Here is a 16491-nt window from a genome sequence, read left to right as displayed (position 1 = left end):
ACGATTTTTGGTTGACCGGGAGATCAACACCAACATACTGCACCGGACACAGCTCATTTCTGGACCCTTGGCACAAGCGTACAGGTAAGATATATGAATGAATTGTACCAAATCAAATACTGTTAGGCTGATCATTAACATGATGGTTAGTGTAGTAAGTTACTACTAGTAACTGACGCAGTGCTGCAGTCACTGAAATAGATTTTTGTTTTACCAACGTGTCAAAATCTGCCAAAAGTACTTCGTGGTTCTCTTCTAGGTTATAAAATTAGCAAAACCTCCGAGTCCAGTCCAGGTAATTTTATATGTGTTTTGTGTGTATAAAAGTGGCTGTGTTATACATGAACGCGTTAACAATTCCGTTTTTGTGACGCATGCGCATTATTAACAGCTTGTTTACGTTCAGTGTCTTATAGCGCGCGGTGCAAACCAACAAATGCTGTCTTTTTGTAGACCGAGGTGGGGAAGCGTTTAAAAACTTTTTATTCGCCCTTTGTGAATTACATCATCTCTATTTTGTTCTTAGCACTGAATATCATGTCGTCATATCAGCGTCAAGAGTCAAGACACAAACATAGCCTACTAACGTTACGATCAAGTTTTTTTATGACTGTTAAATTCAAACATTGTGAAAGTGAGTTAAAGCTAATCTGTAAATCCGTCTGTCTTCATTCAGTTTACAGGTAATTGTGCAAGCACTGGCAGAGCAAACAGGTACTTTAGCTTGAAATCATTCTTTGTCAATTCATACTGCATGCTATTTTGGGATAAATTATGTCCTAACTATTTATCTGTCTGTTTTTTATTATTATGAATCTGTATTTTCTGTTCACATTATAAATATCATTAATAAGTTATGGGTAAAATAAATTCTAAACATGTCTTAAAATCTAATGTAGTACACCAAGTTCAATTTAAGATGCCTTATTACTACTCATTTAAATTATATAAATGTATTTAATAATCAGATTAAATGCATATTTAAACTGTTTCAGGCCTCCATGTGAACAATGCTCAAGGTTTTGTGGCTATTAACTTGAATATGTGAATAAGAAGTGTACATCTACAAGTGTAGATGTGTGAATATAAATCATTTTACATTTTGACACCCATGCTTTATAGAAAGCTCTCAGCATTATCAAAGTTAAGGGTAATCACAATTATTTTACCATATTTACAGCCCTAATTCAAATTGTATTACATTACTGAATTTTGGAAATATTAGCCTAAACTGACTTTTTTTTCTTTTTTTTCAATAGATTTGGCCTCGACTAGTCAAGTGAAGAAAGCTCCTCTCATGAGATTGCAACAGAAAGCAAGCAAGAGAAATGAAGAAGAAAGCAACAGAATGCTGAAGATGAATCCAGAATTGTGAGTGTCATTATATATATATATTTTTTATTTTTTATTTTTTTTATTACATGACGAATGAACATGAAAAATTTTAACCTAACTGGGCAACCACACAATGCCTTTGTTCAGACCTGGAATTTGCATGTGTCTTCGGTGATTTATGTGTCTTTATTGCCATAATTCATGATGACACATCAATCACTATAACAACAAGTGAAAGGGTTATTTGACCCAAAAGTGTAAAATTGTTGTCATTTCTCACCCTCATGTCATGGAAAGACTTTCGTTTATCTTCGAAACTCAAATGAAGATATTTTAAATCCGAGCAATTTCTGTCCCTCCACTGACAATCCACACAATTACCATTTTGATGCTTCAAAAAGTTGATAAAGAGATCCTAAAAATAACCCGTATGAATTGAGCGGTTTAGTCCAAAATTTCGGAAAAGACTCGCTCGCTTTGTGATGAGATTGAATTTAGACTTTTATTCACGTATAAACATTAATCAACAAACAGAAACAGAAGAAAAAGCAAATGTGGACTAAACTGCTTGGTTCATATGGAATAATTTTAAGATGAACTTTTTGAAGCTTCAAAGTGGTAGTTGCGTAGAAAGCTCTCAGATTTCATCAAAAAGATCTTCATTTGTGTTTCAAAGATGAAAGAAAGTCTTGCAGGTTTTGGAACGACATGAGGGTGAGTAAATTACAGAATCTTTTTTTTTTTGGAGTGAAACTAACCCTTTAATAAAATAACGTGGCCTAGACCTCATCAGAACAATCGAATCTCAATGTGTCTTGGGTGCGTTTACACCTGTACTTCGAGTTGTTCACTTGTGCGTCACCCAAGATGAATGTTAATGCCAGGCACTACTCTGTGACTACACAATCATCTGAACAGAATGGATCATCTGAGAGAGATATGGTTGTCATTATGCTATGTAACTGTTTGATGGTGGTTTTGTTTTGTTTGTTTTGATTTTTTTGGTTAGAAGACCTCAGCTAAGTTCCTGGAAACGCTTCTCCCAAGACCTTCAAGGACCTGATCGACTCTGCAGAATCTGCTATGAAAGGTGATGAAACTGATGATTCAGGTTAGACTATATTTCAGAATAAGATTATCTATACGCGTTCATGCATTTTTTGCTGAAGTTGTCACATCTGTTATTTAGAGTGGGGCAGCGATCTTGCATTGATTCGTCTCCTCCTTGATTTGATTCTACCATCACCACAAGGCTGAAAGAGACCTGGATAGATGTCCTCATATCAAGCTGAAAAACACCTTGTCTTCAAAAAGGTAAATTTGGACCTATTGTCTGCCTAAAAATATTGCCATTTGGGTTGATTGTATTGTGGAAAACTAATATAAAGACGGCCTTAAAGATTGCATTAAAGAGACCACACAGCGTACCTGCTCACTGCCGGTGATGCTGATATGACAATAAACTCAATGACTACTACTACTACTACCTGCTCACTGATGGGACAAAGAGGAACTGCATTCATGGATGATACACAACTGTCAAGTAGTTTTCTGCAATCTTGTTCAAATCTACCGGTCATATTTGTTCATGTCTAGGCAAATTTGATTATTTTTTGCATTTAATTTTTTCCTTCTGTGCAACACCTCGTGAATGTGATAATTTGACCTTTACACATCTGGCATATGTTTTAAAGGAGCCATTTTGCCCATTTGTTAATAAACTTTGGATTTATACATCTGTCTGAAGACTCTTAATATATAATTGTGTAATTTTTTTTTGCACTGAACAGAATACTTTTTCACCTAATCCTATTAATAACACTTATAGTGTAATGCAATGGAATTAAATCAACACCAGGGGTGTTAATGTGGTGTGTTCAGTGTTACAAGATTTTAAATGTTCCATTACTTTTTAACATCCTGGCTGTAGATAAAGCAGGCTATTTAATTTATGGCATTACATTTAAAATGAACATTTAAAAACGATTGAAATTCCATTGAAATCACGTTGATCCTTAGTTCAGTTGAAATTTCAACATTGTTTCAATATTCCTGATAATTGAAATGCCATTGAAATTCCGTTGATCTATGGACAGGATTTCAACGTTGTTTCAATATTAAAACAGGGTGCAAAATGATGTAGAATCAACATCAGAGTTCGATGTTGATTCAATGACTTAATGTTGAAAACGGAATATTGATTTAACGTAGTTTCAATGACTGTTTGCTATCTGGGTATGATATAAAAAAAAATCTCAGCTCTCAAATTCTGTCACTTTTATTACGAAATTCAAACAAAATACCGTTTTGGCGCTTGTAAATGTGCGATCATCTCTAACGTTACTGGCTAATAGTAAATAAACACGAATGAACAATGTTAAAAGAAACAGTACAACTTACCGAAATGTAAATTCATCATACATAATATCGATCAATCAGTGTTTTTCAACCGCGAGAAAAAAAAGGCATTAGCAGCTATATTTAATTTGAGTTATTTTTAACCAGCTTATCAGATAGGCTCTCTGTATGTTTACGTTACAGCATTAAGGTTAGGTGAGATTTTTTTTTCTTGAGAAGAATTAATGCCTATCTTGTGTACCTAATATTTATCCAAATTAGTCAATATTAAATCAAATCACAAGAATTGAACTGAATTCGGCGTTTTGCTTTGAATAACGTTAACTTACCTGTGGTATCCTGTGCAGGAGCTTCTGTTAGGGTGCCGCTGGCGTTTTCCTCAGAGACCGTTAAAATATTAGCGTTGGCTGATTGTTCAGGGGATAATTCTTCCATGTTTCCTATTGTTTGTAAGGTTATGTCGATAACGCGCGTAAAATCTATTAAACTGTTTGTTTGTTTTTGTTTGTTTGTTTGTTGCTTAGCGACTTCTGTCTGTGGAACGTCGTGACGTAACCACTCTCCGAGAATACTGTGTCCGGGTCCGATAGAGACAGAGCGCATCGCGTCATAATCTGAAGACCACGCCCACCAAGGGGAAAAAACAAATCAACTGTCTCCATTGACTTTGCATTGCGAGAGGCTGCCTCCTTGTCGTTTCTTGCTTCTAACAAAAGACAGAATAATGCCTAAAAGCTGCTATGTGACAAGGTGTACAGCAAACAAGCTAAGAAAACCAGAAATAATTTTTCATAAGCTGTCGACCCCAAAAAACGAGCGTTTGAGGACATAAAAGTGGATACAGGCTGGAACGAATGGGTAAATTGTGGGATCCTGACACTCAGTATGCACTAAAAATACACCACGTGTGCAGTAAGTTAAACATTTGGTCACTGGTGAGTCAAATATCCAAATGTCAGTTTTATATATTATATTTCTGTAAGATAAACTATCCTGTGTTGCCGATTACAGTCTCCTCCGGCGGGCGTACGTTAGTTCTCAGAGTAATGAGACACGTGACCCAGACAGCACGTTCGGTCTTACCAACGTTGGCAATTGGAGGGCACCAGCGGCAAAGTATCGGAAGGGGTTTTTCCCCCTGCACACCAAAAAACTTAGGTGGGTAAACCATCGGCGGATGAGCCTACCACCAATCCAATTCATGCACACTCCGGAGATCGGCGGAGAAACCGTGAGGAACCATTTTGCCGATCCCGCTTCTTTTTTTTCCATTTTTTTTCCCACAAATGCTGCTGCCTAGATCTACGCAACCGTTGGTATGTTGAGCCTTTGTAAAATCCGTATGCCACAATTTATGATGATAATATCCCAACAAACACGAGACGTCCAAAACAGGTTCAGAAAAAAAGATATAAAAACTTATGCAATTAAAACGACAAAATGAGTTCTGATTCAAAAAACGTAAACATATCACGTATTTTTTGTGAGAAATTTTGTTTAAAGATGTAATGTTATCTTTTTATAAATGAATTTTCAAGCGCGGGCCAAAATCTATACTGCATCTCTTTTGAGTAGAATTTTCAAGTGTGATTTACAAAAGTAAATAATGCTTCTTTTTTTTTTTAAACCAAGGTTTAGGTGGCGTGCGCGCGCACGTTTTTATGCGCGTGATCAAGTCTACACAGAACAGAAGCATCGCCTCGGTAGTAATAACGGACTCTCTTGTGTTCAGGTATGTTTATCCATTTCAAACACAGAATTTTCAGGCCTGTATGTGTTTATTTTGTTTTGTGTACTTATTTTTTCATTGAAAAATATTCTTTTGTTAGAAAAATGTCGAGTTTTCTGAGAAATGTTTTCGATAAACGGATGACAGAATTTGGCGCCGGAGGATTAGCCTAACCAGAGAGTTGCGACAACGGAAGTTCAAAATGCTTAGTTATCACGTGATTCGCGTAGACCTCAGATAGTTCCAGGAAGTGCTTCAGCGCCAATTCAAATCGATGGAGTTAGAGAGCAGAACTTTGATTTTTGGTAGTTTGTAGTCAATAAATTAATTGATTTACAATATGTATATAATACACTGATATGTGAATGTAGTATGTGTTTGTAGTTACAGTAATTTTATTTTTAAAAGATAAAAATCTGCTAGTATTTAATGTTTATAGTGGTCAACCAGTGTTGCCTGCCGTTTGTTAACATATTTATGTCTACGTACGTTAACTGTTACCTTGGTTAAAGACCGTGTTGCAGTTGTTTTGAAGTATTTGAAGTATTTAATTTAGTTTCGCGTTTAAAGTCTGTGTAGAGAGAATGTCGTCTTAGCGGCCCCTAATTTAATAACAAATGATCGTTGCGACGGAAGCGAATCAATCAAAACTAACTTTAGCTGGAAAATAACTTTATTAAAGAACCGCTATAAAGCCAAAACAATCCCTGTTACCATAAATTATACGTGTAAAGCTGTTTTGAAACAATCTACATTGTTAAAAGTGCTATATAAATGAAGATGACGACTATTTTTTTGTTCTTAAACTAGAATATTTAAAGGTATCACGTAATGTTCACTATGGTTTCACAAGGACAGAGACTTGCAGGTAACAGGTGTGTGTCTTAAAAAAATCCATTGCAAACAAGTAAAATGTATAATTTAATTAAGTGAAATTTCATTCATCTTAATGTTTACAATGCTTATGCACCCCATGCACTCATTACTGTATAAATTAATACATAATATATTAATGTATAATATTCCATTTTCAAACAAAACATGATTATACACACACACACATTATTTCATTAGTGTCCATGTGCATTTACTTTTAACATAATATGATAAATTCATGACCTACATCACTTTAATCTATAAAACCTATTTATTTGGTTATTTTATTATAGTAATTAAAGTATACATGATAATGCATCGTCCAGAGGAGCCTTAATGATGAGTGAAAAGGGTTGTAGATCTCTCAAATACTGGTAAAAACTGCTTTCAAGTATGGGTAGGTTGGTACACTTTCCATGTCAGGTGAATTTAAACATTTAGAAATGTTTACAGCTGAAACTTGTTTAAATTTCAAAAAGTCAAAGTTCACTACTCAAAAATATACATTACATCAGTTTTAATATACAGGGTGGGCCATTTATATGGATACACCGTGGTGGCATGGGAGTGGTTGGTGATATTGAGGTCCTGTTTGTGGCACATTAGTATATGTCATGGTCACCACCCATCTTGAGGAGTTTGCCCCCTCACATGTACTGGTGTGCCACAAACGGGACTTTGGTGTCACCAGCCATTCCCATGTTGTTGCGGTGTATCCATATAAATGGCCCACCCTGTATATATATATATATTTTGCATTGATTTAGCACAATGGGATTTATAAATGTCTAATAAACTGCACGTCAAGCATGTTGTCTGTCATTTCCTCTATGTTGTTCTTGTGGTGTCTGACACAGAGAGGAGAAGATATGCTGAAACTGAAGCATCAGTGCAGGGAGTCTTCATGATCCACTGAATCCCTTTGAGCTTCTTGTGTTGAGAGAGATAAAGGAGACAAAAACGGGACAAATTATATACAGTAGTAGTATATATTACATGTTGTGGTATTTAGTATTATTCCCCATTAAGTCTAGTGTGATTTGTTTTTTAAAATGGCTTGCTGCTTTTAAGCATTGTTTTTAATCTCACAAATAAACTTCCATTTCCCTTTCCCATCAATCCAAAAATCAGCTGAGCTGAAACATAATATAGACAGCCTAATAGTCAACAGAAACACAATGTCTAAAAAACTCCACCCATACGTTTTTGTTACTCAAAAATGCAATCTAAAATAATGTTTTGTTATTGCACATTTAATGAGGAATGAAACGGATATTCTCATTTTATCACTTCCACATATCACACTCCCCAATGTTATATTTAACCCCTGTTTAGAAGCCTTTCCCTCTTATTACACAACAAAGGATAAAACTGCATTAATAGAACGGGTTTAACCATTAATAGGCTGTTCGTGGTTTGTTATGCGCTACTAACTTTATCCAATGACCTATCTTTTATCTGATAACGTCCCCTAAAACTACTAATTTATAGAGCAATAATCAACTAGCATGCTTTAATACAAGTTAATTTGATTCAGATGTACTGATAATATACAATCGTATTCTTTAAACGTCTTACCTTTTATAAAAGTCCATCACAAACGGTCTGTTCTACCGCGCTGCTGCCACTTCCGGGAACTATTGAGGGGCTCCACGAGCCGCCATTGCTGTAAAAAAGCGTTCCATTGTTGTCAATGGAGTTGTCGCAACTCTCTCTCTATATGGCTCTGAGCCTAACTAACGTTATTAGCAGCTAACGTTACGTGTTTTTAGACTTGGTTAGTTGTTTTAACTAACTGTTGACTTGGTTTGTTATTATTAACTGACTGTTAATATGTTCGCGTATTAAATATTTTCAGTGAGTTATTTTAGACAGTATTTTTAGACATGAGACGAGGAACTCGTTTTTCTCTTTCAGTCTGAGGAGAATCGTTCGGGAAACAGCCAGGTTAAACTAATAAACGGTCATACAATTGACAGACTGTCTTTTTTCCACACATCTGTCCTTTTATGATATTAACCCCTTACACTCTGAAGGCATTTTTTAATGATTTTGTCTGTGACATACTTAAAATTAAAGGCAGCTCTTTTTTTGTGCGTTTCTATGGAAACCTTAAAAGTAGACCTGTCAATCAAAGAGCTCAGTTTAGTACAAGCGCGCAGCCACTCTAGTCAGACAAAGAAGTGGTTATGAAGTAGTAAAGTGATAGTTAAATGAAGTAAAGTAAGTGTTTTTTTGGACACACACCTATTCATAAAATAGAGACTTTATTCACCTTTGTAATTTAAACAAAATAGAATAATTGTCTTTTCTGTTTTTTTCAGTGATCGATTTTCATCTGATTTTTGTAAGTGATCAATCTAGAAGTCATCCTACAGTTCTGATTTGCCATGTTCTTAACATACTGTTTTAGTCAATAAAGATAAATTAAAACTGAGTGCATATTAATTCACAAAGGCATTTGCAATATATTTGTCTCCTTTTCATGTTTCTTCTTCTCAACAGGAGCTACATACACCCCAAAGGCTCTTTTCAGAGCCATTTTACACATCTTTGCATTTGTACAGTAAGTATGTGTTTTAATTAACCTCAAAGACAACTAAAAACTTCTCAAAGACTTCTTTTAATGATGTAAATTCCCAATTGTCGACTTTTGAGCACTATATCAGACATTTTTCAATCGTTATTGATAAAGATGTATCATTGATAGATATCGTTATCGTTGTATCGACCCAGCCCTAAATGGGAAACACTATCTTGAATTAATCTAGTTAAAGTTATTTTGCACATATATCGATAGACACGTATGTAATAACTTTCCCCTGTTTGCTTGTTTTGATTATTGGCATCCTAAGAAGACGGGGCTGAAAAACATGCGTATGCCACTTCCCACACAAAGGTTGTGATCTATAAAAAAAACTAGATTGTGCGCACCTGTAAGTAGACTCTGACCCATGCGTACGCACATTCTGGAGATAATTAAGGGGAATTGGTGACACAGATGGTGAGGTAGTGAACTGAAATCAGATTGAAGAAAGTAAATGTGACAAGAACGATAATAAGTATTGATGCCACACACACATTTAATTTCACTCCATATCAACGTTAGATCCACGTTATCATGACGATGAAATCAGCAGTGTTATTTGTGCTTGTACTGAGTGATAATTGTTTCATTTAGGCTACATCTTGTAAAATCCAATCTTAAATCAAAATCCATTTAAAATATTTAATCAGCGCTATCTCACCATTAGGGTTGGGTATCGTTTCATTTTTATCTCGCAGAGGCGTAGGCGCGCCTGCACAAACGAGCGCTGTATTAAATAGTCCTTTAATACATTGTCTACATTAATAATATAATACAATTCAATATGTATATCCCACATTTCATGGTGCAGTTAATATTACTAGGCTATCGTTACAGTAAATCCATGGTAAATGATGGGAATTTGTAGACGGAAAAGCCTTCTGACTGTATCGTTGCGCACAGTGTTTCTCCTGTTTGTCAGCGCTGTTTCATCTGCCTTTAAACTGGTTTAAATCACTGAGACATTTGTGTTCTTCGCTGAACTCAAGCACTTCTCACTGGATCTCGTGACCGAGACCGATCAGAGTAAACGCCTCTGCTCTAGTGAGCTCGCGCTCGCGCTGCCGTTTGGACTTTCAGCCGAGCAGATAAATGGTCCGTGTGGCGCGCGGTTCAAATGAGTTTCGTTCTGCTTTTGGCGCATAAACATTATTGAACATTTATCGAACTCTTGATATCGTTTTATCGAGAAAAATTATATCGCGATAATTATCGTTATCTGTTGTGGGAAAAATTAATCTTTTCTTTGAATTTATTTTCAATGATTTAACAAATGAATGCCATATCATAGCATATGCCAGCTTCAGGGTGTGTGTGTGTGACCCAGAGGTGAGAAGATTAGGGGGTTAGGGGAGCCACAGGGGTTCCTCTGTGTCTTTTGTTTAGTGGGGGCTGTAAGAGATAACTTTTGAAAGAGATAACACTATAAAAATGCTGGCCAACCTCTGCTCTGGGTCTCACTCCGCCTGCAGCTGGTCTGTGGATGGACTGGGAACATTTCTTGCAAGAAATAAATATCTTTTAAGGACAATTTGATCTTGATGTCTCTTATGCCTGATGCTGTTTTGTTAGTTATTTGTTTTTGCCTCAACAAGTTGGTGTCAGAACGTGGGACCCATGAGGTTTCTTCTGGCCCTGAGAAAGCGGATTGACGGACTGATCACCCTAAAGCACAAAAGGCTTTAGTCTTACCTCGCCGAATTGAGAGAGAAGAGCCAAAACTGCTATCAGGGCCAGGAGGAACCCACTGGATTCAGAAAGAACTCGGAGGCAGTAAAAGCATCTCGGGTAAGAGACAGTTAAATTATTTTATTTTGTGTGGTGTAATCTGATATGACTGTAAGTGAACCATAGTGGCTGGAACTATCTCTTTGGTACGGGCAGAGAAGGTTTTTGATGGGGAGATTGTAACCTGAGGAAGTCAAGTCAATTTTCTGAAAACTAGCTCGTAAGTGGACGGAAGAGCCACACGTGGACGGAAGAGCCACACCTGATTAATTAGGTTTACTCAAAATCTCTGTAACCTGAGGAAGTCTTGTACAAGTGGACGGAAGAGCCACACCTGATTAATTAGGTGAACCAGAATTAATCGAGAGCTAGAAAGTGCTCACAGAAAGATTTTGAGTAAACCGTAATTACAGGAAGCATATTTGCTAAAACCTGGCCGATTTTGGGTGAAAAAGTCGGATCTGTGAAGAGACGTCTCACAGATTATTAGACGCGTGTCGAAGGAAAATCCAGGAGAGATAGAAATCAGCCAATATGGGGTCACCTCAAAGCAAGCTTGAACAAAATTTTATAGGCTACACCAGTTTTTCTGTAAAATGGGAAAAAATTACAGCCAGAAATGCATGCATGAAATTGGGAAACGGATGATTGTTAAACAAAGGGTTGTTGTAGTCGTGTTCAGCATGTAAAACTGTGAACAGACAGTAGTTTGTTGAACTGAAGAAGATTGTTGGATGGAAAAGAGAACAGAGTCGATACAGAAGGAACTGGCATGTAGGGAAGAGAGAATGTTTTTCCTGATGGAAATTACAAACAGTGAATTGTTGGATTGCAGATAGAACAGAACAGATACAGAAGGAACTGTGTAGGGAACGATAGAGTTCATGGAACTATTTATGAACGCCTGATTAAGTCAAATCAAGTTGAAATGGTATGAAAAGTGAGTTTTAGATAAAAATAAGGCATTGAGTATGATTAACAGGGATTAACATGATATAAAGATAAGGACATTGTCTGTTATATAAAGGAAATTATGGGTTGGAGATAATTTCCCTAGACACGTGTGACTAAAGTTAATCAGAAACTTTGTGAAACCTGCTTAGAATATTTCGATTTTCCATGTCGCTTATGAAAATTAATGTTCTGCCAATAATAATGATGTGAATGTGCTTTATTGTATTAATGTTATGAAAACAAGGTTATTTAAGAATAGATTGCCATATTTTTATAACAAGAGTTGAAGGTGCAAGCGGTTAGGATAGCTGTCTGTGTAATTTAGAGACTGAGAACAAGATTTGAGGAATCTTGTGATTTCTGTGAAACAGTAGAGATAAGTGGGACTGAATAATGATAATATTAAGTTGAATCTGCATACTAACCATTTGAATAAGCTATCAAACCAGTGTTAATGAAATTAATGACATGCTAAATTTCTTTATACTGTATGAAGAGTAACTGAATAGTCCTGATACAAAAGAGAGCAAATGCTGTAAGCAGCTCTGGTCTGCTCTGAAGCTCTCAGTTTAAAGAGATTTGCAGATTATGTTTTTGTAAAAGTTTGATTCTGATTGGAAAGATAAACTTTGACTGGCTCCAAACAAAGAAAGTGCCAAAATAACACAAATTTAAAGAAAAGTCTGTGTTAATATGGGTTAGAAAGTAGATCAGTGTTAATATGATGAAGATTATGATTCGGCTATTGTAATTGAATTTGCAGCTGGGACAGTGGGGGAAAATGCAGAGAACTTATCAGTGGCTCTGTTTGCATTTCCTGAATAAGAACACACTGCTTCAGGGGTGTAAAGTAGGGTGGAGATGTTAGAAAGATCACAGTGATAAGGTAGAATAATGATGATGAAAGAATGATGTAGATAGAATAACAGAGAGTGTTTTACTGCGGTCAGCGAGGTCATTCAGTGACTGTAAAATGCCCACTGTATGACTGTAAAAGTAAATGAGGGAGAAAAGAAAGTTGATAGATAAACTTTTGAAAGTTGTAAGAAGATTGAAAGATTTAAGTGTAAGGAATTCCTTTTGAAAGGAAAGAACTACAAAAAATACCGGTTGACGTAAAATTACAGATAAGACTAAATGAGTTGCAAAATATTTTAAAAGTACCGGTCACTAAAAGGATGATTGTGTTTTGAATGAAACGCTTTGATAAGGTTTTAGATGATATAGAGAGACAAATCTAACGAATGATTTATAGTGATAATCATAAAATGTATGACAAGCAGAGAGCGCAGCCTCAAAAGTTAGTATGAATCCTAGAAGCAGATTGATAAACTCCTAGAGAAAACATTGAAGTCAGGTATTAAATTACGGTAATTGAAAACCTGACAACTAAAATTGAAATGAAATTTTAAACGTTATTAAGAACTAGAATAATTATTATTATTTCTTTAAGATAAAATAAGCAGAAGCAGTGTTACAGGATTAACAGTTGCTAAATGTAAAATGTGTAAAAGGCATTTGATTAAACAAAAGCTTGTTGTTGACTATGAAAAGAGCTAACAGCCGATGTTTTGGGTTCAAAAGAAGATTGTGAATTGGCCAAAACAGGTTTGCTTATCTGAATCTGGCATGTGCTGTGACTGAAACTGCCACAGTTTCAGTGCAACAGAGACTCATTCTGGGTGGAAATTTGCAATGTCTAAATTACAATACATGTAATTTATGGAAAAGATGCCTTAAGATGTAATGGGCTAGAGTAGATAAAAGATGGTAGATAAAGTCTGAAGTTAAAAGTTTATGAGAATGCAGTGTATCAGTCCTGAATGCCTCAAGAGTCTCTCTCTCATTCAATGTCAGCTGAAAGCTGTTGTCTGAGCCTGTGTAAAGCACAGTGTTTCAGTTGAAAATCATAGACACAGAGATGTTAAAGGAAATCATTGCCATTCAAAGGGCAATTTGTACTTAAAACGTTTTAAAAGTAAAACTGAAAGACTTTAAAGAAGTCTTTAAAATAATACTGTTTTGAACTTGTTTATTTTGGGACCAGTGACTGTCTCATTTTAGCCTCCACCATAAAACAGGGCTGATGGCTCCGGCTACAGAAGTAACAGTACACTGAATGTACGATTGTGATCTAAATTCACTGAGTATAATCTAAGCAGCTAGGTTGCTGCCTTTAAAATGATTAATGAATTTAAGTGATTAAATACTGCTGTTATTAATCTGTCTCCCTATGTTTAACACTAGTAGGCAGTCCGAATGGCTCTGATGACTCTTGAATGTGCCTTTTCCTAAGCTCCAGAAAACAACAGATTATGTTGAAGAAAACGGTCACAGATTCTGTAATGGGAAAGAGCGGTAACCAGTGTGTACAAGTGATTACTTCAAAGACGGGTAAGATCTTTTAGGCCAAAAAAGGACAACCTAAGACAGAAGGATCACGCAAAAACACTGGGCATCTCCTGATGGAGGTGTTTTTATGTGAGATGGATATGAGAGTGGCGCTGATTGACTGAGTGGCGATCAGCTTCAGCAGATCATTGAGAGGCGAGATGAGCTGTAAGAAGTTCAGTCTGCCCCAGAAAATGTGAGCCCCTATACCACTCACAAGAAACCGCGTTGATTGTATGGCTTGTCTTCCATTGTGACATGTGTCTGCATCTATGCCAGGGAGACAACACCCTGAAGAAAAGAAAATTATTGCTTAAGAGCTAATGGAAATGGGCTTTCAAGAGCCAACTGAGACCGTGAGGTGATTGTCATTATTTGTTGTGGAGACCGTAACAAGACGTATTAATTTATATAAGGAACATGATGTTGGTTGCCTTATGGGCAAGGAAAAATGTTTGATATTGAACTAGTTTTAACTTCTGAAGGTCGTTAGACATGGTGGTGGCTAAAGATGAGAACAGCTTGTGATGAGTCAAGAGAAATTTCTGAAAAACGAAGGTTAGGTGAATTGAGTATTTAAACTAAAAATAACCTTAGAAAAAAGATCATAGCATAATGTATTTTAGATTATTGTAATGGTTCTAATTTGAGTCAAACATTTGTATTTTGACATTTGTGAACTATTAAGGGTTGACTATGACTATGATTATTTTAGTTACAGTCCTAGGAGGCTGTTGAAAAGATTATTTGCTTATAATGAGAGAGAAAGAGACTGCTTGAGTGGAGGAAGGGATGGTACTCTGTCTGTCTTTCTGTTATCAGTCAGCCAAAGAAAGCTGAAGCAAAGTAAGATAATGAACCAAAACAATCCAGCTGACTTTTCTAAAATCAAATGAATAATGAACAGACATGCTTTGAAACTGGTTAAGAGGCCATAAATAAAAACATTAGATAAAAGATACAGGAACATGTAAGGTTAAACTGTCATTTAAAATTTAAATATTTTTAGAGAAAATATATAAATAAGAAATATGAGCGGTTCATAGTCAGGGATGAGTGTGAGTGTTAATTCATGTTTTGAACAGTATGTGTTAGTTAAGGACAACTATTCTGTCTGAATAGTGTGTATAAATGTGTCATTAACCTCTGGAAAGAGTGTTTTAGTATTATAGATGGGTTCAGGCAAATGACAAATTTGAAAGTAAGCTGAGGATTGTGAGTCAATCTGATGAGAAGGCAACACAGAACATAGGACGAGCCTTAAGTTGACTGATCATCGAGCTCTGTCTGTTAATTGTTATTTTGGTCATTTATGATGTGCAGTAGATTTGAATTACTTTCTGGACAGGTTTAAGTATTGATGTGTAAATTAGAATTGTGAAGTCGTAGATAGCCGTCAGTCATGTGTTGAGAAAATGTTATAGATTTGACAGTTACAAACACGTAGGCTAAGTAAATATCAGATTATCCAGAGAGCCCTTAACAGTTATGTATTGTAAAAAGGGGGAGATTGTTATTCGACTGACGTTGACGAAGTGTGGAAACCACAACCTGACCTGACCAATTGATGACCTGGAGAATGTTTGTAGATGACTGAATTGCGAGACCAACAATAGGCTGAAAAGCAGGATACGCTGTGAGACTCGGGGCCGCTGCCCTTTAAAACAATTTGATAAGAAGATGAAATTGTGGCTTTAAGTAATATTTTTGTCTAAGAGGCAAAGAAAGATGTCTAAAATAAATTTGGCTGAAGGACAACGTTTGGGTTAACAAACTTTATCCAAACAAATGTTACCAAATAAATATTAACAAATATTGCAGTTTTCCTGTAGCTCAAACATTAGAGTGTGACACCTGTAACGCCAAGGTCATGGGTTTGATTTCCGAGGGAAAGCAAGAACTGATAAGAATGTAAATGTGTATCTTGAAATGTAAGTTGCTTTGGATAAAAGCGTCTGATAAATGTAAGAGAATAGATCTCGTGCATCAAGAGGAGGATGATAACAGTTGGGGTCACATTTGCTGAAAGCCATCGCACAGGTTGGAAGATAAATGTTGGAAGGACACTGGGTTTAATTGGGTAAAAGCCCTGCAAGAAGCCATTCTTCCCCCGAACAAAATTGCTGTGTGCATTGTTTGCATCTGTAAGTGTGCTAATAACAAGAATTGTTTCGACAGGAAACGCCAGGGCAGATGAGGCAGCACAGCAGACAAAAGAAAACTATGTGACAATAACCTCAACATTTGTTTTTCTTTACAGAAGATGCAGACTTTTGCACACATGGCATGAGCAAACACACACACACACACACACACACACACACACACACACACACACACACACACTTGTTTTTCTACCATTAGGGGGTCCACCGTTTTTTGCCCAATTGTGGGGTCCACCACTTCCAGTGGTTCTACAGGCTTGTAAAAAATCAAGCAAGATAACAAAAAATTCCTGATAAGAAATATCACTTCAATATACCAAAATTCAAACAAAATTGTTTGCACATGCGTTTTTGTGTCACTTGTGGGG

At 36.2% G+C, this 16491-nt stretch overlaps 1 long non-coding RNA gene across 2 annotated transcripts; it reads left to right on the top strand.

The window, feature by feature from the left end:
• Positions 1-94: 94 nt before the first annotated feature.
• LOC309478764 lies at positions 95-2740 on the top strand. Of its 2 annotated transcripts, none has more exons than XR_014199093.1 (4): positions 95-714; positions 1260-1371; positions 2345-2425; positions 2525-2740. It is a non-coding gene; the product is annotated as an uncharacterized lncRNA (long non-coding RNA). The 2 variants fall into 2 exon arrangements; XR_014199094.1 differs by having other exon boundaries at positions 2345-2446.
• The last annotated feature ends 13751 nt before the right edge of the window (positions 2741-16491 follow it).

This window comes from Leuciscus leuciscus (genome assembly GCF_965113295.1).
Source record: "Leuciscus leuciscus genome assembly, chromosome: 17".
Lineage (NCBI taxonomy): Eukaryota > Metazoa > Chordata > Actinopteri > Cypriniformes > Leuciscidae > Leuciscus > Leuciscus leuciscus.
This window is presented reverse-complemented; position numbering and strand designations above follow the sequence as displayed.